Source organism: Pelodiscus sinensis, chromosome 25 (assembly GCF_049634645.1).
Source record: "Pelodiscus sinensis isolate JC-2024 chromosome 25, ASM4963464v1, whole genome shotgun sequence".
Lineage (NCBI taxonomy): Eukaryota > Metazoa > Chordata > Testudines > Trionychidae > Pelodiscus > Pelodiscus sinensis.
In genome coordinates, this window is record NC_134735.1 from 7,832,300 (window position 1) to 7,856,365 (window position 24,066).

Consider the following 24,066-nt stretch of genomic DNA (forward strand, 5'->3'; position numbering starts at 1 on the left):
AAGGGTTTAGTTGGGCCACGAGCAAAAGTGGATCATTTGGGGGGGTCTATCAAATGTTAATATATTGTAAAGGGTGGGAACCACTGATGATTAACAGAGAGCTGTTTGGGATTGTCTGCTGCCCCCTACCAGGAATGGCCTAGAACTGCAGGAGCTTATCCCTTTGATGTGTCATTACTGCAATAAAGTCTCAGAGGGGTAGCTGTGTTAGGCTGCAACTTTAAAAACAACTTTTAAAAACAAGTAGTCCTGTGGCACCATAGTGACTAACAAAGCTGCAGTCTCTAAGTAGCTGACCTCTCAGTTTGAGGCATACAGATACACACAGACAGACAGATCTTCCAGGACACAAGAATCAAAAAAAGTGATTTTTTTTTATTACAAAACAAAAGATAAACTTGATAAAGCATACTTGGTTGCTAGATATTATAGAGCAACTAAAGAAAACACAGAGAAACGTCTCTGGGTAAAATGCTAGATGGTAAATGGGGAGGGGCGGCAAAGATTCATACAGAGCATTTCAAACCAAACCACAAAATAAAGAAAAATTACCCTGAACGCAACTAGATTAAATTTTCTCTTTACTTACTTCCAATTTTCTCTTTGTTCAGTCCACTCCCATGCCCCAAATTCCTTGGAGACATGGCAATCTTGCCTGGGTTTAGATCATTCCATGTCTCTCAACTCCTGGCTTTTCTCTCCCACACTAAGAAAGCAGGCAAGGAATCTATATCCAGTTCAAATTTCAACACTCTATCTCAATTGGTTCTTCCGGCCCCCTGGCCAACACAATTGCTAGCTGCCTGAGTTTAATCCCTTAGTCACTGGGTGCTCCTGTCCATTAAAGATGGAGATTCCACCACCTCTTTTGGCAACCCATTCTGGTGAGTATATACTACTCTGGTGCTTCGCCACCCTCCTAGTGAAAGAGTTTTTCCTAATATCCAATCGAGACCTTCCCCACTGTAACTTGAGACCATTGCTCCTCGTTCTGTCAGCTACCCCCTCTGAGAACAGCCTCTCTCCATCCTCTTTGGAACTCCCCCTTCAGGTAGTTGAAAGCTGCTATCAAATCCCCCCTCACACTTCTCTTGTGTAGACTAAATAAGCCCAAATCCATCAGCCTCTCCTCATAAGATATGTGCTCCAGCCCTCTAATCGTTTTTGTTGCCCTCCACTGGACTCCCTCCAATGCATCCACATCCTTTCTGTAATGGGGGGAAGGGGCAGAATTGGATGCAATACTCCAAAGGTGGCCTCACCAGTTTTTCCCAGGATTGTCCTTTCTTGAGAGAGTTGTCCCGAACAGCTGGCTAGTTGTATGGCTTGGTATCATCCGAGGTGTTCTGGCTGTCTTTGTACCTCAGAGGTGGTGACCTTCCCCTCGGGATGTTGCTCAAGATGTTCAGAGAGCTCCCAGCCTTGGGAAAAAGTTTCACCAGTGTCAAAACCAGAAGGGACCACTGTGATCATCTCGACTCATCTGCAGCAGTGCACACGCCAGGGAATCTCCCCGGGGTCAGGCAATGCCTTGTGGAATCCACGCAGCCTTTTCTCTGGTTCTTTCACAAAGATGGTTACACCTGCACAATTCAACAGGCTGTGGGACTAGAGGAGATGAGGTGTCTTTCCAAGGTTTCTTTGGGGACCCCAAGAGTCTGTTCTGATACATAATTTAAGTCCTTCTGGGAGCCAGTTTCTAGTGATTTTGGACACTCTGCCTGATTTCCAGTGGTGAGTACCTGTCATTTGAAGATCAAGCCCCACAAGGTGGGTGTGTCTAGACTACAGGGTTTTGTCGACAAAAGTGAACTTTTCTCGACAAAACTATACCTGCGTCTACACTGCCGCTGAGTTCTGTCAACATAATTCAAAATGACCTTAGCAAGTTAGAGAAATGGTCAGAGGTAAACAGGATGAGGTTTAATAAAGAGAAATGCAAAGTGCTCCACTTAGGAAGGAACAATCAGTTCCATACATACAAGATGGGAAGCGATTGTCTAGGAAGGAGCATGGCGGAAAGGGATCTAGGGGTCATAGTGGACCACAAGTTGAATATGAGTCAACAGTGTGATGCTGTTGCAAAAAAAGCAAATATGGTTCTAGGTTGTATCAACAGGTGTGTTGTAAGCAAAACTCGTGAAGTCATTCTGCCGCTCTACTCTGCACTAGTTAGGCCACAGCTGGAGTACTGTGTCCAGTTCTGGGTGCCACATTTCAAGAAAGATGTGGAGAAATTGGAAAGGGCACAGAGAAGAGCGACAAGAATGATTAAATGTCCAGAGAACATGACCTATGAAGCCAGGCTTCATGAACTGGGCTTGTTTAGTTTGGAAAAAAGAAGATTAAGAGGGGACATGATAGCAGTTTTCAAATATCTAAAAGGGTGTCACAAGGAGGAAGGAGAAAATTTGTTCCTCTTGGTTTCTGAGGACAGGACAAGGAGTAATGGGCTTAAAGTGCAGCAAGGGAGGTTTAGATTGGACATTAGGAAAAAAATCCTAACTGTCAGGGTGGTCAAATATTGGAATAAATTGCCAAGGGAGGTGGTGGAATCTCCCTCTCTGGAGATATTTAAGAACAAGTTAGATAGACATCTGCCAGGGATGGTGTAGACGGTGCTTGGTCCTGCCTTGAGGGCTGGGGGCTGGACTCGATGACCTCTCGAGGTCCCTTCCAGTCCTATGATTCTATGATTCTATGATAACATCGACAGAACTCAGCAGTTTTGTTGATGGCTGTAAACCTCATTCTATGAGGAATAACACCTTTTGTCAACAGAGTTCTGTCGACAGAAGGCATTATTGCATCTACACTGTGCTTTGTGTCTACACTGTCATGTCGACAAAGCGGCTTGCTTTGTCGACAGAACTGGATGTAGTCTAGACACTCTTTGTCGACAGAAGATTTGTCGACAGATACTGTCGACAAATCTTCTGTCGACAGTATCTGTCGACAAAACTTCTGTTGACAAAAGCCTGTAGTCTAGACGTGTGCGGTATGTTTTAGCACTTGGCATGAGACACACTTAATGGTATGGTCCTGTCTTTAAAAATACTCGTTCATTAATGGCTCTTCCCAGATGCGGTCAGCACCATCCCCAGTCAAGCCCAACATCCTCTCTCTGGGTATGTCTACACAGCAAAGTTATTTCAAAATAACAGCCGTTATTTCAAAATAACTATCCTAGCGTCTACACAGCCATTCCGTTATTTCGAAACTAATTCGAAATAGTGGAGGGCTTATTTCAAAATTGGTAAACCTCATTCTATGAGGAATAGCACCAATTTCTAAATTGCTATTTCAAAATAAGCGCTGTGTAGACACTTATTTTGAAGTAGGGGGCCTCCAGCTCTTCCCAGGGTGCCCTTCTGGCTGCCCTGGCCACAAGGTAACTTCTGACCTGATGCCCTGCTGGAACCAGTTCCGGCCGGCCTTAAATGCGATTCAGCATCCAATCAGTGTGGACGCGCTATTTCGAAATAGCAAAAAGCTATTTCGAAATGCATTTTGTGTGTAGACGTGTTATTTTGAAATAAGCTATTTCGAAATAACGCTGTAGTGTAGACATACCCTCTGACAATGGCTAGAGAAAAGTGCAAGAACTCTCCACAACGGAGTAACCAGCCCCAAAGGTGAATTTCTTCCTGACCTCTGTTAGCTAAAAGACAGCTTATACCCTGAAGCAGGAGGTTTTATATTCCTTATCCCATTTATTTAATCCTATCTTGGAGGGAGTACTACAGAAAGGGATCTAGGGGTCATCGTAAATCCCAAGCTAAATATGAATCAAGAGTGTGAAACTGCTGCAAAAAAAGCAAACACCATTCTGGGATGTATTAGCAGGAGTGTTGTAAGCAACACAGAAGTACTTCTTCCACTCTACACCAACGGAGGCCTAATCAGTGCAGCATATTGTGTCCAGTTCTGAGCGCCACATTTCAGGAAAGATGTGAACAAATTGGAGACGGTCCAGAGAAGAGCAACAAAAATGATTAAAGGTTTAGAAAACATGACCTATGAAAAGAATTAAAGATTAAAAGATTTAACGAATCGGGTTTGTTTAGTCTGGAAAAGAGAAGACTGAGAAGGTAATGAAAAAGGCTCTCAAGGATCCAAATGATATTTATAAGGAGGAGAGAGACAAATTATTCTCCATAACCTTTGACAATAGGACAAGAAGCAATGGGCTTACATTGCAGTGAAGGAGGTTTAGGTTGGACTTCCTAACTGTCAAGGTGCTTACGCACTGGGATAAATTGCTAGGGAGGTTGTGGAATCTTCATCACTGGAGATTTTTTTAAGAGCAGGTTAGACAGTCACCAGCCAGGAATGTTCTAAATGGTGCTTGGTGCAGTGCAGGGGACTGGACTTGATGACCTCTCAAGGTTCCTTCCGGGCCTAGGGTTCTATCTGATGTAACTGTTGATGTTCCCAATATCCACAGCCATGACAAATCCTTTCTGAATTCTGCTTGGCTCTTGGCCTGAGCAGTGTCTAGTTCTTTCTGCCATTCACATGAGCACTGGCAATAAACACTCCTACAATGAGAATTCTACAGGAGCACAGGGCTAGAACTCACTCTCCCACCATGGCATAACAATGGCCAGATATAAACGAGGACACGTGGGGACCAGCATGAAAGCAAGGGTGTCTCAGGCACTGAGAACAGACCTATGGTATTAAGGGGCAACATTTTACCAAAGTAATTCCCTCCCCGCCCTCCAACATAATCGTATGCTAGAGAAGATCCTCGAGTGGCGTACATCAGTGTGGCTCCATCAGAGTTAATGAAGCTAATTCACACCAGCTGAGGAGCTAGTTTTTATCTTTAGCACATTACTCAGAGCCTGGAGGCAGAGACAGGATAACAGGCTTGCTTAACTCATCTCTGAAAACAGCCAGTGTAAGGGGATCAAGCGTCAGTGTCCGCCCTCTCAGTTCCTTAGGGACAGCAACAAGGGCCATGAAGTCATCCCAAACCCTGCTCTTGGCGTGCAGGATACTCTGTGTCCTCTACCAGGGCCGTCTTTAGGATTTACAGGGCCCAGGGTGGGGGGCATGATGCTTTTTTAGAGATGTGATTTGATCATCTTCAGCAACACCTGAATGAAACATTTGAAAGCAAATGTCCAACTCAGGTCCTGTCGAGTGACACAGTACATTCAGAAACTGGCAGGACTGTTAAAAGGCTTTGCTGCCACTTGACTGCCTCTTTCACAGGTTCAAGTGTTCTGCTCATCACTCTGGTGGCTGTTTTTCCACTTTTAAGTTAACTAGATCCTCTCCAGAGGAAGAAGAGTCACAGACCAGGGAGAGGTGGCGGGGTGGACATTAAGACCCAGCGGTGCCCTAAATTTTCGGATGCCCCTGTGCAGCTGTGTATTCTGCATATGTCTAAGGATGTCTCTGTCCTCCAACATTCTATTCTGCTGCTGACATCTTCCTTGACCCTCATGAAGAAAGAACCTTTACAATGAAAACAAGAGCTCTGGAAATCTAACTATCCGTGCTATAATCTTACCTCTTCTACAATACGTGAGTCTCTTTCTATTTCACATCACAACGAATCACACAACGTAAAAAAAAAGTTATGGCCTGATCAGAATTCAATTGCCGAATCAACACAACATGCCTCCTTTAGGATGGCAACACTCTGCACTTCCTTACATGCACACAGAAACCTACTCCTGCCTCCCAAGTGGATTTTCCCCTTCTTAGAATTTTTTACATCTCAGACATTCTAATTGCTCCCAGACACACAGACTGAAAGTGACAAGGGAAACAAGCTGTGCTTGCCTATATAATCTTATATGACGGTTGTTGCACAGCGCTATAACAATGTGCCTAATTTCTTTGTTCAGACAAAGAAAATGTTTCAAAGCTGGAGGGTTTTTTTTTTATTATTCTTATTCTTTCAGTCTAAGTCGCTCTCTCTTTCAAAGAGTGCCAGTGCTAAGCACATAAATATATTCATGAGCTCCGTCTCATGCTTTGGAAAGGTACAATAGATAGAAAATAAATACCATATGAAATTTGTTGTGGTACAGTGGGCTTGGCATCTGAAACCCATACATTTTCCCCCCTCCAGCGGATGCCTTGTTCCAGCTGTTGGCAGGAGAAGCTGGCTACCTCTCAAACACTAGCCAGCTGAGAGCTTTTCATCAGTAGGCACCTGATGAAAGTCAGCAGAATACATGAAATGGGAGAAGTAACTTGCAGCCTGTTCCCCCAGAGGAAACATTAAATCTGTACAACGTAATCAGGTTTCAGGAGCAGATGCTGGCCTTTGGGGAATGGGTTGTTAGAATGTCTCTTCCTAATGCTTCCTGTTACTCCATTCCTGACCTTTGAACCTGAATGACTCCCACCAATCAGTGCCTTGATTTCCTGCCTTCCCAGGACAAAAGTCTGCTGCTCCCATTTCTGGGGTGAGCAAGGAGAAAATCTTGTTTATATTTCTCTAATATTTGCCTTCTGTTTTGCATTTGCAGTTTCTTCAAAGATACGGGCGCAACGCCTGCCAAGATTCCAGAGAAGATAGCCTTAGAAATGTAGACCATTTTTTTTCCCAAGCAAATTCAAAGAAAACAAATGTCAGGCCAAGAGTTGATATGAAATAGTTTAAAAATGAGAAAAAGCTGCCTTAGAGCTAGGTTTACATTAAAATAAATTTCTGCACAGAGGACTTGACTGAATTTCTCTCTCTGAAAGAAGAAAGGAAGGGTGGGGGAAGGAAGGGAAAGGCAGGAAAGGATAAAGTTACCTGCCAATTCGGTGCCGCGTTTCTGGGCAGGCAAGGTATGATGAGACAGGGCTTGGAGGAAAGGGCTTTGCACAAAAATTAGCCAGATTTTTTGGTGAGCATGCAACTTTGGACATGGTGCTGTCTGGGGCACATCCCTCTAGTTTTTTCTGTATCTCTCCTCAGGCTAGCAATGAGCCCTTGGCAACCATTAGCAAATGGGTCTTTACACCACCACGGGGAAGGGGCAAAACGTTCCAGCCGCTCTTTTACAAAGGGGAACGGATGTACAGCGAGATTCTGTGATTTGTTGAACGTTGTCAAACAGCTTACTCCTCAATACAGCCCAGCGCGGATGGCTTCCAGGACCACTTGTTTAGCCAGCTCTGTATCTGACCATCAGCAGGGCAGTGGGAAGGGCTCTGGATACCAGCGCAGTCAGGGCCCAGAACCACAAGGAACTGGGGGGCTGAACCCTCTTCCTTTCCCACTCAGTTCAGTGGAAGTTCAAGAGCATGGATTGAGCTATGGCAGCATGTGGCCTTTGGCTTGATCCTGGGCCAGGTCATGTACACCCATGAGGCCAGGGCAGTGGGTGTTGAAGGGCCCAGTTCCCCAACCCATCCTCATGGGAACAGTTCCCCGGCCATCCAGGGAACCCCTGGCGTGACTAGTCCAGCAAAGGGCTCAGCATGGTCCCCCGAACAGGTCCATTTCAGCTGTCTCTCTCCCTTACCCCAGTGTGAATCCCCGCAGCTCCGCCTTCCCAGCATACTGCACTGTGGGATGCGTACCCACAATGCTTTGCTCTATCTGTCGACAGGGTGTGAGCCATGTGGCCATGAAACATCTACAATGGTTTGACCGTTTTTCACTTTGGGCAACTTTTGTGTGGTGACAGCACTTTCCTCGCCAAACCGTCCCCGTGTAAACACAGCCTCCACCAGTATGAACGTTTTACACAGAGGAAGATCATAGAGTTCACTCCCTTTATCAGCGAGAGAGAAATGTGCACAGATGTTGTGTCCCTCCCCACCCCCATCCCGGCAGTAACAATTATTTACACTGGGCTTGATACTAAACAAAAGGGATGTTATTAAGTCTGAAAAATAGGATTTAAGAAGCATGATCAGCACGTCAGGTGACAGTCTCAAGGGGATCTCTGGGACCCAATTCATCACACCTGGTTTATACCACAGTGACTTCAATGGAGCCCCTTCTGAATTACACCTTTGTCAGAAAGGTCAGAATCAGCCCTCTAGCTGCTACATCACCATTGATAGCACCAGTTGAGTGTGAGTGTCACCCCCAGTTCTCTACAAACCAACAGTTCCCCGAGGGGCAGCAGAGTCACAGCTCCCTGAACAGGAAACATGGAATAAATATTTCCAGTGTTGCAACGCCAACTTTTTGAAACGCCAACGCACCCTTCAGATGCCCAGTCCAAGCCAAGCAATACAGGGTAAGCCCATTGTCTAGTCAGTAAAAAACTCGCTTTCTAAAATCGCAATGTGTCCCTTCTGGGGTGGTCACATGTTCAATAATTCTTGCCCCCTATGTTCTACGTTCAATAATCCTTCTCCCCCCCCCCCCCCGCGACATTTACTAATCACATGTGCAATAATCCACTCTGTGCATCAACCAGACAGAACCTCTTGTCTTCCTACTGTGTTTGCTACAGGCTCTCGTTTCATGGACAAGCAGCAGTGGATTTACACATGCAGAGAGCTTCTAGTCCACAGTTTGTGCAGAAGACGTGCTTCATTCCCCTCAGATAACCAGCACGTGCTTCATCCCCCCCAGATAACCGGCATGTGCTTCATTCCCCTCAGATAACCGGCACGTGCTTCATCCCCCCCCAGATAACCGGCATGTGCTTCACACCCCTCCCCCCCAAGATAACCATCACATGCCTCATCCCCCCCCAGATAACCATCAAGTGCTTCATCCCCCCCAGATAACTGGTATGTGCTTCACCCCCTCCCCCCCAGATAACCAGCACGTGCTTCACACCTCCCCCCAGATAACCGGCATGTGCTTCATCCCCCCCACAGATAACTGGCACATGCTTCACGCCCCCCCTCCCCAGATAACCGGCACGTGCTTCATCCCCCCCCCCCAGATAACTGGCATGTGCTTCACCCCCTCCCCCCCAGATAACCAGCACGTGCCTCATCCCCCCCAGATCACCGGCAAGTGCTTTATCCCCCCCCCCCCCAGATAACCAGCTTTCCCAAGCTAAATATTAATTCCCAAATACCAACACGGGCCCCAAGGCTACACTGCGGATCTCCAAGTTCTGCTCTGGTGTCCAAAGGGCAGCACAGCCAGGCCAACATTTTTACCCGTGGCCACTGACCTCAGATGCTTTAAAATCTGGCTACGCAATGACAGACCCATTGGGGTGAGCACCAGCCGTCCTCAGGGAAGCCAGAGGAGCTGGGGGTTCTTCCTGCTCTCTGAAAATCAGAGTCCGTGAAGGGGGGCCCCATGTAACCCTCGGCCACCTTTGGCAATGTTAGACCAAGGTGAGTGGCTTTGGAAAAGGACACCCAAACTTTGCCGTGCTGAGGGCTTCAGTGGCATCGTTCCCTGTCCCCCATTCGGGCTGCACGTGATGTAGGGAAGGGGAAGTGGAGTCAATTGGGAAGGTGCCTTCAAAGTTAGTACAGAATCTGCTTGCATCAGGGTGGAGGTGGGACCTTTCCGTGCTCCGCAGTGCACCAGGGAGGTGGCTTTGAAGAGCCACGTGGAAAGAGCTGGAGGGGCAGGTGGGCTGAGGGGCCGGAGAGCTGCTGCCATCTTGAGAGGGGCAGGTGAACAGCACAGGAAAATCCTGGAGGTGGAGAGAGGTAATTGCCTGGAGCTATGCACATCGCACATTCAGTGGCTCTGGCGCTGTGCGGGGGCTCCGGATGTCTCATGCTTGGAGACCCTTTGGCGGTGGACTCAGTAGATAAAGCTGCAGAGCCCAGACAGAGGAAAGCAGAAACCGGCACCATTTTTAACTGCAAATGCACAAGGGCTAATTTGCAATTGTTGAGGGTTTCCAAACTCTGAGCCCAGCGAGTGGAGAGGGCTCCATGGAGCCAGAACCCGACCCTGCCTTGCAACCCCGGGAGCCAGGCAGAAGAAAGGGCTGTGACTGGCTGGCCGTTGGGCCCTAGTCGTGCAGGCTTTACTCTGTCCAGCTCACATTGGCTGGACTGGGTGCCAAGAAAGGATCCAGGAGAAACCCCATAAGAGCGTGTTTCTGAAACCCATATGCTCTGTTGCTTCCAGTGGATGTGCCCCGGAAAACACCCTCCCCCCATCTCTTTTCACCCTGCGATCTCAGCTACTTCCAGCTATTCCAGGCAGGGTCCAGGCTAACAGAGCAAACTAGTGCCAGCAGTTTTCTTGGAGCCCACACAACTGACGTCACTGTGAGCAGTCGGGACCCCAGTGTTCAGTCCACAGACCACGCGGTGCGGAGATCAAGGGCTATACCCGTTCCCTGGCCCCCTGAAAAAAGCACAGCTCCGGTTAAACAACCCTGATCGGAAGGAAGTGACAAAGGGACACATACCCCGGTATTGGTGGAAGATCGGACGGCAGTCTGTCCTCCGGGCAACGGGATGGAACTGGGGGAAGGAAGCGCAGGGAGTCAGTGACAGCAGCGGAGTCTGCCCGACGTGCTCCGAACACAGAAACAGGCGCTTGGCCCCTTCACATAGCTGGAGCCTTCTCCTGCCCTCCCTTTGCCCTGTAAGAATGACTGACAGCCCTGCCTTTCCTTAGGGATTTCATGGCTTTAAAGCATGTGACTTTGGTGGGGTTTGTCAATTAACCCGTTTTAAAAAAAATGCATCTCAAGGTCTCTCTGTTGCCTTGTGCTTGACTCATTTTGCCTTCCAGCAAAGTCCAGGATCCCAGCCCTGCCTTAGGTCTCCAGACCCTGTTCACCCACCAGCTGCCAGACGGGCCGGCCTACCTTTGCCCGGTAGCTACAAGCCCCCTGCTTGTGAAGCCACATTGCTCATTCAGCTATCACGGTCACAGCACGGCTGGTTTATAGCTCTGTGCTCGGCCTCTAGAACGCTGTCTGGGCAACAGGAAGTTTTGACTGACATCCGGCTGTCAAGTCCGTAAAGACTCAGTCCTAAGAGATCTTGTGGATCACCTAGAACATTGCAGCCTAACCAGGGGCGGTGGTAATGTAGGTATGAGAAGGCATTGCCTTCCCAAAAATGCCTATACTCCCCGGCCGCCTGTAAGGGTTGGGACCGTGGTGCAGCACACCGACTCCCTGGCTGCCTGAGAGTGCTCGGGTTACAGCGTGGCAGTCCCAGCCCTACAGCTGGCCAGGAAGGATCGGGCTTCAGGGCAGGTGTTGGGCAGGGGTTAGCTTGATGGGGGGAAGTTGCAAAAAGGGCAGGGTCTTGGGCCTCATCCAGAAGGGGCGGGGTTAGGGGTTGCCTTCCCTCTCTGGGCCTTCACTGGGCCATCCATGAACCTGACAGGTTTCCCTCTTGATCTGCTCCATGGGCTCAGTCTGGCAGTTCTGCACAGCACCCTGTCTCTAGAAGGAAGAGGCTAGGGCCAGCACGTACAGAGTAGTAGCTGCCACTAGAAAGCTGGACCCTTGCCCTCCTTCCGATTGTTTTTGTAACAACTTTTAATTATAGCAAGAAGTCCTGTGGCACCTTAAGCACTAACAGATTTATTTGGGCATAAGTTTTCATGGGGGGAAAAAAGCACTTCTTCAGGTGCATGGAGTCGCCGTGCATCTGACAAAGTGGCTTCTACCCATGAAAGCTGATGCCCAATTAAATTTGTTAGTGTCTAAGGCTACATCTACACTGCAGGCTTCTTGCACAAGAGTTCTTGTGCAAAAGGTCTTCCACAAGAGCGCATCCACACGGCCATGTGTTTTTGCGCAAGAGTGTCCATGGCAGTGTGGACGCTCTCTTGCGCAAGAAAGCTCTGATGGCCATTTTAGCCATAGGGCTTTTTGTGCAAGAAAATCATGTTGCCTGTCTACACGGCCTTCTTGTGGAAGAGCTCTTGCACAAGAGGGCTTATTCCTCGTGGGGAGAGGAATAACTCTTCCAGAAGAAGCCCTGTTTTCCAATGCTGTCCTGTAAATTTACCTGCGCAAGAACGCACATGCAGTGTAGACACCCGGCAAGTTTTTGTGCAAGAATGACTTTTCCTGCGCAAAAAGTCTGCTGTGCAGATGTAGTATAAGGGAATGTCTACACTTCAATGCTATTTTGGGAGAACACATCCGAAATATAGCGGATACGCTATTTCAGCATTCCTGTAAACCTCGTTCCACAAGGAATAAAGGATGTCTCGAAATAGTGCTTTATTTCAAAATTTGGTGCTATGTATTTGGTGCAGTGTAGACACACCCTAAAGTGCCATAGGACTCCTTTGTTGTTTTTGCAGATACAGACTAACGCAGCTAGTTTTAATTAAGTGTTTTTATTACTTCTCTCCAAATGAATTCAAAGCTTGTATTGAACACGGTTTCGCTTGCACACTCCGGGTACATCTACACCGCAGTGTTGTTTTAGAATAACCAATGTTACTCTGAAATAACATAGTCCGCACCCACACTACAAGAAGTTACTTCGACATAATGTCAAAATAATGTCGAGCTGGAGGACTTCTTACTCTGACTCTTGTAACCCTCATTTTACGAGGACTAAGGGAAGTCGGAGAAGAGTGTACGTCCTCAGACTTTCTGCTGTGTAGACAGCTCCGAAAGCTGAAATAAGCGATTTTGACTTAAGCATCGCAATTGACATAGCTCAAGTTGCGTAGCTTATTTCAGCTTTAGCCCTGCTGTTTAGATGTGCCCTTAAATACAGACACATCTTAGCCACGGACAAGAGGCCCAGAGAAAGAATCTATGTTTCGCACCTATAACATGAATTAGCCCCAGTGAGATTCACCCTAGCAGCTCGGTGTTAGTTTTACAGTGGGCATGCGATGCGTTTCACAGTGTGTAAGAACTCTGCCAGGTTAGCGTGACTCACTGGAAACCATTATAACCCACCAGTTGGCTGGGATGCACAGCCTGGAAAACTCCAGCTCTTACACAACAACCTTTCAAAGGAGCTAGAGTGAAGTTGGCGTTGAAATTTAAAGATGACCAAAAATAGGGCATTTCTTGAAATGAAAAACTTTTCAGCTCTCTCTCGCTCGCTCGCTCGCTCTCGGCAGCACAGAAGAATTTGTGCAGATTTTAAATTAAAGCCTCTTTGCACTCATTAGCCAAATTCCCGACATAAGTTTATGTATTTTACAGAGGAATTTAGCCCCCTGAAAACACTGAGTTTACCACAGAACCTCTGACGACAGCCTTTTTGCTGTCGTAAAGCAAACCCAATGACTCTCTGTTGTTGGGTGTAATTCTTGCTTCAGTTCTATTACAGTCCAAAAACTGTTTAACAAAGTTGTCCTCTCTCTCTCTCTCTCTCAGAGATGAATAATGAGGATTTCAGCACAGGCTGTCGATCATCCAGACCAGATATTATTTACAGGGCGGTACAAATGAAGGTCCATTAGCCTATTCAGCAATCTGGACCCCAATGCCCCACAAAAGTGGAATGAAAGGTGATGTGATTTGCCCAGAGAACCAACGGCAGAGCTGGTACTAGAACCCACCTCGCTTTCTTCCCAGCCCTAGCCACTGGACCACCAGGTCCTACAGCACTAGCATCCAAAATGCCAGACCCTCTCCAATGTCCCCACATCATTCATTGTAGGCGCCAGGCTAGCTGTGGGTCATGCAGATCTGGAGTCCCTCCACATTCACTGCTGAAAGCTCTTTAGCTCAGTAACAAAGGATCGTGATGCTGCGGTTAGAGAGATTAAAACATGGGCTTTTCCGGTCAGGGGCCACTGACCCACAGAAAAATCAGTCAGAAGCTGCAGAAAAGTGAGAGGCAAAAAAAACCAAACTCCTCCTCCCCCCCACACACATTCCCCTTGCATATCAGAGCCTAGGGGGGTCCAGGCTAGTAAATTTTGTGGGTGGGGCCAAAAATGAGGAGTTCAGTGTGTGAGAGGGGGCTGCCAGGAAGTGGTCTTGGGGTGTGGGGTCTGGCCAGGCAGGAGGGTGCAAGAGTAGGCTGGTGGGACTGGGAAGGTGCAGGAGCAGGCTGGGGGTGGGAGGGTGCAGAAGCAGAGGGGTGGTTCAGGATCTAGGCAGGAAGGAGGCCACAGAGCTGGAGTACCAGCTCCGCAATGCTAGTGGGGAGCCCCAAGCTATGGGGGCCAGATCCAAGTAAGCTGGGGGTCAGATTTGTCCCCCAGGCCATAGGTTCCCCACAGCTGCACTAAAGGAAGAAATCCTGCATTTTAAGTGTGTGTGTGTGTCCCACAGGTTGAAAAGTCTATCAGCCCATCCAGCTGCAGAGTCAGTAGTGGCAAGGTGAACACCAGTGAGGCTACTACAAGGACATGCCAAAAGCTGTGATTCACCCTAGATCTGCTTCTCAGCCATTGCAAGACATCCATGTTGCAGCTTGGAAAACAAATCCCATGATTAGAAAACGCATTTGTGTATCCACAAGGGCTTGTGGGCCACGTGGCTTCTCAGTGGAGGCGCCAGGCCCCCATAATCCTCCGAGCCACGTAGCTTGGAGGAGGGGGTAAGGGAATGGGGATAGGGCGGAGCAGGAATGGGGGAGGGGCAGAGGGTGAAGGGGGGTTGCAGAAAGGAGCCCATGAAACTAACCCATTAATAAAACCAGCATTCCCTATCAAAGCTCACTGGCTTGCTGCTGTTCTAGGACCGGTGGCAAAGAAAATGCTTTCCATAGAAAGCCAAACAACAGGGTTCCATAAAAACTCCCCCCCACCCCCATTAACAGGGTGCTTGACCTGTTAGCTTTACCCAGAAGACCTTTGCCTCGAAACCAGGATGCAGGGAGCAAGAACTTTGGAGGATGTCTGACAGATTTCCCCACAATAAAGGCAAGGGACCAAGGCAATCATATTTAACCCCCTCCCCTCCGCAAAACACTGAATTCAAACGGATTGAAATCACTGTGTTAAGAGCAGCTGAGCAGGAAGATGTACCAGGGTACAATTAGTGAAATCTCAATATTTTTCTGTAGAAGATAGTAATTAATACCACCGTACTCTAACTTCCATCCATAGAGCTCGAAACTATTTACAATGCAGGCCGTTACCACGGTTTGATTGACAGGCCCAGGGAAGTAGTAAAACTGCAAAGCATTTTGCTCCCACATATCCCATCTGGAGCCAGAAGTGCCCCAAAGGGCTCTTTGCAGAGTAAATTCCCCTAATGCTGCAGATGGCTGTTCCCCTGTAACCTTAGCCAAATCACAGCCAGGGCCAGCCCCAGCCTTTGCACATCAGCACAGTGCACTCAATTAGCTGCTACATTTCCAACGAATTGGGCTTGTTTCTTCTGTTTCCGCCAGCCTAGCTCCATGGATTTTAGTGGAGTGACTCCTGACTTGCACTGGGGGGAGGGAGCGGAGAATCAAACTCATGCTCTCTCTTGTTTCTAGAGGAAACCAAAAGCCTTGCCAAGCCATGCAAGTTGGGAATGCAGGTTAACATCACGCACGATCATCCCTGCCCAGTTCCACTTGGCAGGAGCAAAGCTGCTAGCAACTCTGCTCACTGAAAAACCCTGTTATAAGCTATCCCCTAAACAAAACTTTCTATCCAAACCCAAAGGATGGACACCTGTTATGGCCAGGATGTCATCTGCATTCATTTCCTGTGCCGGTGACTCAGCATTGATGCATGCCCGGCTCTTTCCCAGGCTCCAGCAAGGAGCCTGCACCCTGCACAGCAACACAGCCTACAACCTCTCCCTCAGCCTGCAGGATTCCTCAAGAGCTGTGAATCAAGAGCTGAAATGGGAGAAGGCATTCTCCAACTTTCTCATGGAAAGTGCTCTTATAGTATGTTGGATCCAGTGTTCCCTTTGCAAGCTGAGTGCTTGGGTGGCCACCCAAGGGAGAGTCAAATGCCACCCAGCTGATCAGCAGAGCACCCGCAGCATATGTTTCTATGGGTGGTGCACATCTGTACATGCATTGGGGCACATAAGAAAATTTATTCCACACATGGTTGGAAAAAAATTAGAGGGAACATTGTCTGGATCCCGCTGCCATCAAGCACAATGGGAAATGTCACTGGAGCAGAACTGAGCCCAATGAAAGGTGAAAGCAGTGGAGCCGGCCAAAGAAACATCCTACCGAGCAGCATGTGGAATTACACAGCGTGGCCTGAGGCTGGTCTCTGCCACTGGGGTCCTTGCTGGGACCTGCAGGCTGCGTGGGTGCCTGGATACAAATGAGTGTGTTACGGACAGGACAAGAGCCCGTACAGGTGGGGAAGGGAGGCAGAAGGAGGTTAAATGAATTGCTCAGGGTCACACAAGGAATCTTTGGCAAAGCCAGTCTCCAGTGTCTTAAGCACATAGCTCTCCTTCCTCTTTAGCCCTAGGCTTTTCCTCCTCCTCACGGCCAGTGCTCCCTATTAGAGACGGATTCCGCCCTGAGTTGCCTACTTCCAGGTGTGGTTAAGGGCTGGGCTCCTGTGCAAGCATCTACGCAGCTAGTTTTAGCTCTGCTGCCTGTACCCCACAATTTCCAGCCAATTGACCCAGGCTCTGAGTCTTGGTGCACTCCGGAGAAGTCAGGGGAGTTGCACCAAAGCTAGCCACAGAGCCAGGAATCTAAGCCTGGGCTCTGAGCCTGCTCAGGGAGCTGTGGTTCTCAGCTCTGCCGAGTTGCTTTGTGCTTGGCTGATATCACGTCCCATCCAACCACTCCCCCACCCAACACATGTATCCGGTGCATTTGGCATCAGCAAACAGCTCCACCCCCTCCCAGTGAGGCTAATCTCTAGCTGTTCAAAGCCGCAATCTTACCATCCCGCTCCAAATGTCCCCTGCAATCGAATATCTCGTTTCATCTTTCTGAAAGGCTCCAGGCCCCTCACTTTTCTCACGACTACGTGGATCACAGGGTAATGCTGGCAGACGCTGGGTATCTGTGGGCAGCATCAAACCTGGGACTTCTGAGCTATGTCTACACTGGCATCCTTTTCCGGAAATGCTTAAAACAGAAAACTTTTCCATTATAAGCATTTTCGAAAAAAGCGCGTTTACATTGGCAGGATGCTTTTCCGGAAAAGAACTTTTTGCAGAAAAGCGTCCGTGGCCAATCTAGACGCTCTTTTCTGCAAAAAAAGCCCCGATGGTCATTTTCGCGATCGGGGCTTTTTTGTGGAAAAGAAATCTGTGCTGTCTACACTGGCCCTTTTCTGGAACAGTTTTCCGGAAAAGGACTTTTGCCCGAACGGGAGCAGCATAGTTTTTCCGGAAAAACACTGACGATTTTACATTAGATCGTCAGTGCTTTTCCGGAAATTCAAGGGGCCAGTGTAGACAGCTGGCAAGTCATTCCGGAAAAGCGGCTGATTTTCCAGAATAAGTGGCCAGTGTAGACACAGCCCTGGAGTGTAATGCACGAAGCTCTGAAGACGTGATCTCCAACCTTTGTAAGCACACTGCCACTTTTTTAATTTAAGTGCAATCCAGGATCTACCTCAGACCCAAATATCTTTGCCCTGCCTGCTTTACGCCCCTTCTCCAAGGCCCCGCCCCTGCTCACACCATCCTCCTTCCATTAGATCATCTTCCTGTTCGGGCTAAGCCTAACACAAGCAGCATGGACGTGCCCTCAGACTTTGGGAGTAGCCACCTACCTAGCAAGAGAAACCTGCCGGGGATAGATACGTATTCTGATTTGGTAAATGGAAATGAGGTCTCTATGCCAAGGCCAGCAGCTCTGTCATCCCTTCCTGCTCCGAGCATCTGCTTTGCAGCCTCTGCTCCCAGCTCTCCCGTTGAATTAACCAGAGACAGATGATTTTGCAGGGAATGATACCACAGGAAGAAGCAGCTTCTCACATTGGGGGAATAACACCTGGCTCAGATCAGAGTTTCCAACCCACTGGACTTCAGTGCAAAGAGTAGATCCCAACGCCTCCCAGCTCCTCGCCAGCAACACTGAGCCTAGAAATCAAGTCACCCAGCAATGGTCAAATTTCAAAGCAGTGTAACCGCACCCCGGCCATAGGTCCAGGCACGGAGTTCTCTCTGCAACACTGCACACCGTTGCAAAGAACCAGATTAAAAACCAGCTTGGTTCCCAAACAGGAATCACTTTGTTGTATGTCTACACGGCACTGGAAAACATCGCCTGGGCGTGCAGGGCTCCATAATTCTGGTGTAGCCATTTGGGCTGGAGCCTGGATTCTGAGACCTCCGCAAGGGGGTGGTCTCCACAGCTGGGCTCCTGTGCAAGCATCTACACAGCTAGTTTTAACCCCGCTACCTGTACCCCACAATTTCCAGCCAATTGACCCAGGCTTTGAGTCTTGGTGCACTCCAGAGAAGCCAGGGGAGTTGCACCAAAGCTAGCCACAGAGCCAGGCATCGAAATGCTAGGATTTTTTTTTTGACGTGATATTTGTAACAGGGAGAGGCTCACTGCCGCCGCACCTTTTGCTGGACACTTGGGCTATTTCTACACAGGCCGGTTCTTGCGCAAGAATGTCTGTTCTTCTTCCAAGTGTCCACACTGCCCCCCCCGCTTTTTGTACACTAAAGCGTGGAATGAGGTGTACAGATAGTGCGGAATGGCTTGCTAGTTTGAACTATCTAGCCCGTGCCGCGCGTAGCTGCGCGGCACGGGGTTCAAACAAGCCGGCATTTAAAAATGGCGCCAGCCAGCTTATGCAAATGAAGCCCGGGAAATTCAAATCCCGGGCTTCATTTGCAAGTGCGGTATGCCTACATTACCCCACTAGTTCGAACTAGCGGGGTAGTGTAGACATACCCTATGGCTAAAATGGCCCTGAGAGCTTTCTTGTGCAAGAGAGCATCCACACTGCCATGGATACTCTTGCGCAAAAGCACATGGCCGTATGGACGAGTTCTTGCACAAGAACCCACTAGCGTAGACATAGCCTTGGGGAATTAGCTCTTTTCAGCCCCAGATGCCTCTTTCTGGCCAGCATCTCACCTGCTTTACCTGTTGCTTCTGTTCTCCCCCTTGTATCAGGACCCATGTTCCCCCCCAGACCACAGAGCCCTTCCCTCAGGATACTGCTCTGCCCCAGTGCCCTCACACTCTGGGGTTCCCCCCCTCAGGGAACCCCCAATCCCTAATGCCCACCTGACCTCAGTGACCCTACTGCCCAGTCATCCTCTAGCCCCTGCCCCCAGGGCAAACTGCAGCCTGAAATGGCCAGTCCTCACAGGCAAGGAGGTGGACCTGCCACCTTCTGCTGCCCTGGTGCCTCCCTAGAACCTACACTGTAGACGTTGCTTGAATGTGCCCAGAGGGAAGTCGTCCAGCATCTCCTGTTAGCAAGGCCCAGGAACATCTGCCATCTCGACTGGCTGAGCTGCTCTTGTCTGGGCACCGCCAAGCTGCAGACGGACTTTATCACAAACTCTTTGGTTTTGGCTTCCAACTGGAAAAGCAGCCTGCTCCCGTTTTCCACAGACAGCCTCTTCCTCAGGTGCAAGAAGGGAGAACTCCCTACTGTGAGCGCTCCCACGCTGTCCAGAAATCTGTCATCCTTCCCCCCTCTGGCAGTGTGGGCCGGTGGCTGGACCCCTACCCCAGCCCTGGCAGACTGCATGACCCCCCCTCCCGCCCTGCAATCCACTGACATGGCCTCCACCTGAGGAGAAACACAAGACACTCCCTGCATTCCCCTCACACATCAGAGCCTATGGGGGCCCAGGCTAGTAGATTTTTGTGTGCTCCAGCCCTGCGGGAGGGGGGATGATGGGGAGGAGTGCCTGCACAGGCTCCCCAGTGCTGGGGGGAAGCCCCAAATCCTAGGGGGAGGATCCAGGCAAGCCGGGGGATGCATCCAGTCCCTGGGCCTTTGGTTCCCCACCCCTGGTTCATGCTATGTTAGCACTCTCACCCCTCCCCCCTCGCCCACCGAGGCTCACAAACCCCTCTTGGCATGGCAGCTGTGGAGCAGAGGCACGGTGAGGGGAGGCGGCTGGTCCAAGGTCACACAAGTCTTGAACTGAGATCTCCTGACTCCCAGCCCGATGCCCTAACCCGACGCTGGAGAGGAAGCCTGGTCCTCTGTCACAGTGGGCTGGGAGAAGGTAGAAATGGCTCTCTCCATTTGAAGGGTGCATGGTTGGGAGAGGGGCATGTAATGATTTCATTGGCTCGATTAGTAAACAACAGAGCCCCTTGCTTAAGCCCTGGAAGTCGGGGTTAATGAGACAGAAGGGTGAGATCGTTTCTAAAACTGGGTCACCGGAAACTGGGCTGGACAAGAGCACTTGGCAGGAAAGGACACAGGGCTGGACAAGAGCACTTGGCAGGAAAGGACACAGGGCTGGACAAGCTCTTGGCAGGAAAGGACACGGGGCAAGAGGCTGCTAGGCCAGGACCAAAGAGCAGCTGAGCCACACTGCACCCTGCCCACCTAAGCAGAGTCTGCACGGACCTTTTCCACACAGGGGGCGACAGACTTGCTGGACCCCTGGGCCCCCTCCATGCTCCTGGAAGGGGTGGGGCCTTGGACAGAAAGGGCAGGGCCAGAAGCAATCGATCCTCACCGCTGCCTGGAACACACCACGCCCCCTGCTTCCGGGAGCCCGCAAAGCTACTAGACCATGCCACCAGGGCTCCGGTGGTGATTTAAAGGGCTCAGGTCTGCAAACACCCCCACTGCTACAACATCTGGAAGCCCTGGGCCCTTTTGAATCACCAGGCTCTAGGGAAATTCTCCCCTTTGCCTCTCTGTAAGCGTGCTTGTTTCCACATCAGCCAGCACTCAACATCCTGGGGACCTGAGCCAACATCCAGGCCAGGGAAGGAGGGGGGAGGAGGGAAGGGGTGGAGACTTTGTATTGCCTGCAATGGGTCTAATGGGTCTAATGGGCTCAGGGGCTCTGCTTCCTCAGCCCCCACTACTTTGGAGGGATCTGAAGATGCCTCACTGGCAGCATTCAGCACTCATCCCACTCAGATTTTAGCCCAGGGTCAGGACCAGAATGGGTTCAGCACTTTCCCCGACTGGCTGGAAAACAGTCTCTGAGAGCTCAGAAGTCATCCAGGGCAAGGCGCCGGCTTACGACAGTCTCCGAGCTCGCTGGAATCTCTGCCCAGGGAGCAACGGGCTCCCGCATCTATCACGGAGGAGCAATTATGCAACCTACAGGAATGCTGGCCAGGGAGCAGAACGGCAGAATGATATAACCTCGTGTGAGCAGCCCAGAAAACTCCACAAACATATTTCAAGAGCTGATGGGAACTGGCACAGTTGCACAGCCAAACCATCTTTACAATTCAAGAAAAATCACGCAGGTGTTGGAAAGCCAGAGTTCCGTGGGAAGGATGAAAATGACTTATTGGTCCACAGATGTGGCAGGACTTGCGCAAGGAGCAGCAGAGAAACCCAAATATCCTGATCCTACTCATGCTACTTTTTTTTCCACACAGGGACCCCCAGTTACACCCAATTTACATCAGTGTGATTACAGAGCAGAATCAGCCCAGCTGAGACAGCCACACTCTTTTCTGTGTTCTTGGAAACAGCAAATATTTTGAGCCACTGGCTCAGACCTGCTTCACTTGGTTGAAACCACATTGCTGTGGCTGCAGATGCTGCTTTGCTATCATTGACTGAAATTTATGAGGATTAGGATGTGGCAGGGAGGAACGAGGGAAAAAATTCAGATCAATTCATGCTATTTTTCTAGAGGAATACACAATACTGTCCTTACCCGTATGCAGACTGTGCAGCTGTGTAGGGCACCCAAAACTGTGGGGCACCACTGGATCTTAAGGTCCACCTCTTCCTATCCCTATTCTGTGGCTCTGCTTCCTTGAGAGAGGAGCTAGTTAACTTAACAGTGACAATGCCAGCCAGAGTGATTAGCAGAACATTGAATCTGTGAAAGAGCCAGTCAAGTGGCAATGAAGCCGTGTAACAGGCATTTGCCAATCCCAGGTACATACTGTCAGGCTGTGTCTACACTGGCAAGTTATTCCGGAAAATCAGTTGCTTTTCCGGAAAAACTTGCCAGCTATTTACACTGGCCGCTTGAATTTCCGGAAAAGCACTGACGATCTAATGTAAAATCATCAGTGTTTTTCCAGAAAAACTATGCTGCTCCCGTTCGGGCAAAAGTCTTTTTCCGGAAAACTGTTCTGGAAAAGGGCCAGTGTAGACAACACAGTAGTGTTTTCCGCAAAAAAGCCCCGATCGCGAAAATGACGATCCAGGCTTTTTTGCGGAAAAGCACGTCTAGATTGGCCCCGGACGCTTTTCCGCAAAAAGTGCTTTTCCAGAAAAGCATCCTGCCAATCTAAACGCGCTTTTCTGAAAATGCTTTTAATGGAAAACTTTTCCGTTAAAAGCATTTCCTGAAAATCATGCCAGTGTAGATGTAGCCCATGTTTCTGAATTGACTGTGTTAATCAACAGGGCCTGAGTTTAAACTTTGCTTTAAAATATTTCATTGCTGCATTGCTGAAGATTATAAAATCGCATCTCTAAAAAATCATCACACACATCCTTACTTCCGGCTGCCATTGGGCATAAGGTAGAGCCGGCCCAAGCTATGGGCTGACCGGGCTACCGCCTGGGGTGCCTCATTATAGGGGGCGCTGCGCATGCGCCGGGAGCCCACGGGCGGGGCTGCGCATGTGCCGGGCGCCTGGAGTGGGGCCGTGCAGGCGCCAGATGCCCAGGGCCTGGGAGCACCGCGCACCCGGGGTCCGGGGCACACGAATAGCTCGGGCCGGCCCTGCATAAGGGCACCAGTTTAATAGTACTGCATAGGGCCCCATGCATCCTGAGGACGTCCCTGGAAAGATACGACAAAAAAAGTCTTGCTGAGCACACTTTCAGTAATCAGTGTAACATGGAAAGGTGTTTTATTAACATAGTGCTTTTAATCCTGAATATCCTATATAAATGGTACCACTGAAATGCAGCCATCTCTGGGGTAGAACACAGACATTTGATGCACATCACCTCAGAAGAAAAGGGGAAATTATGACCAAGGATGAGGGGAAAATCTCCTCTCCTCTCCCCATGTGCTCTCTTTCCATGACGCTGGGATGTCAATGTTTTTTACATTTGCAGATCAGAGAGCCAGGCATTCCAACCACTCTTGATTCCAGGCTTCGGCATAAAAGTAAAGTCCAGATTTTCAAAGCCACCCGGGGTGTCCATACTCGGCAGGCAGGACCCTGCTTTAAAGCAGGTGATCCTGTTTAAGGCACTGAACTAGAAAGCTCTCTCTATATTCCCAGCTCGCCCACAGCCAGCTTGGGGAGATGAAGAGTCACACATCTGTAAAATGGGAAGAACAACACTTCCTGCGTAGACCGAGCTCTCTGGGGAAGGGGCTGTCCCTCATGGATGTGTGTACAGAATTTTGTTCACCAGAGGCCCGATCCCAGTGCTGTAACCCAAATGAATAATAGAGTCCTGCCTGAAAATAACAGCAAACTGCTGGGAACTCACCAAGAGGGCTGCACTGGGCATGTCTTGGCCTTTCAAAGCAAGAAGACCAATCCACTGACCCATCCCCTCTGGTGGCTCAGAAAGGAGGAGCAATTAATGAGCAAGGGTGGGAGACTGGTTTGCAGGCAGCCATGAGGCTTAAAAGCTCCTTTGTGGCAAACACATTAACCCTTTCAGCATTGAACCCAGGGTGCAGCGACCTCTCTTTGCAGACCACAAGCTTTTCCCACCTCGTTGAGGACAAGTGCATGAAATGCCACCATCTGGAAGACCAGGCTTATGAAAGTGCCAACCCTCAATGGAACTTGGCTGGGTTTATTTTGGGCCCGGTGAAGGGGAAAAGTCAGATGAGACTGTGCAGCTACTGAACCATAAATAAATAGTGTCCCATGAACATATTTCAGGTGAATTCCTGTCGGCTGCTTCGGCAGCCTCAGTGTTCACGACAATATTCCCAGACAGCCAAGTTCACTGATGGGAAAGTTCATGCAGTGCACATGTTAAATTCCCTGTCGATTCTCCTCCCTCCTGGCCCACCGCCCACCTGCTAATCCAGTGCTGGACTCCTCCCACACCCAGCCCTGGTGACGCCCCTCAAGTCCAACCAGTCTCTGGCCGTTACTTAAATCCAACCATCGGCTTCCATTCTGACCTGCCCCACTCTGTAGACGACAGCCTCTGAATCGGTTCCAAAGAACAAAACACAACGAATGGCAAGAGGGCCCCTCCAAACCTTTCCCAAGCGCTCTGAGGTG

At 49.5% G+C, this 24,066-nt stretch overlaps 1 protein-coding gene across 5 annotated transcripts in view; it reads right to left on the bottom strand.

Annotated features, from left to right (window-relative positions):
* Nucleotides 1–24,066, bottom strand: part of COL8A2 (collagen type VIII alpha 2 chain) — a 188,584-nt gene that overhangs the window by 116,570 nt on the left and 47,948 nt on the right. The window contains exon 2 of one of the 5 annotated variants that reach the window (XM_075909158.1): nt 1,263–1,421. The exons of 2 other annotated variants lie outside the window; for them this stretch is intronic. The gene's annotated coding sequence lies outside the window, so the exon portion shown is untranslated. Of the gene's footprint in view, nt 1–1,262; nt 1,422–10,313; nt 10,423–24,066 lie in introns of all 5 variants that reach the window. 2 more of the 5 variants (XM_075909154.1, XM_075909157.1) reach the window with 2 other exon arrangements.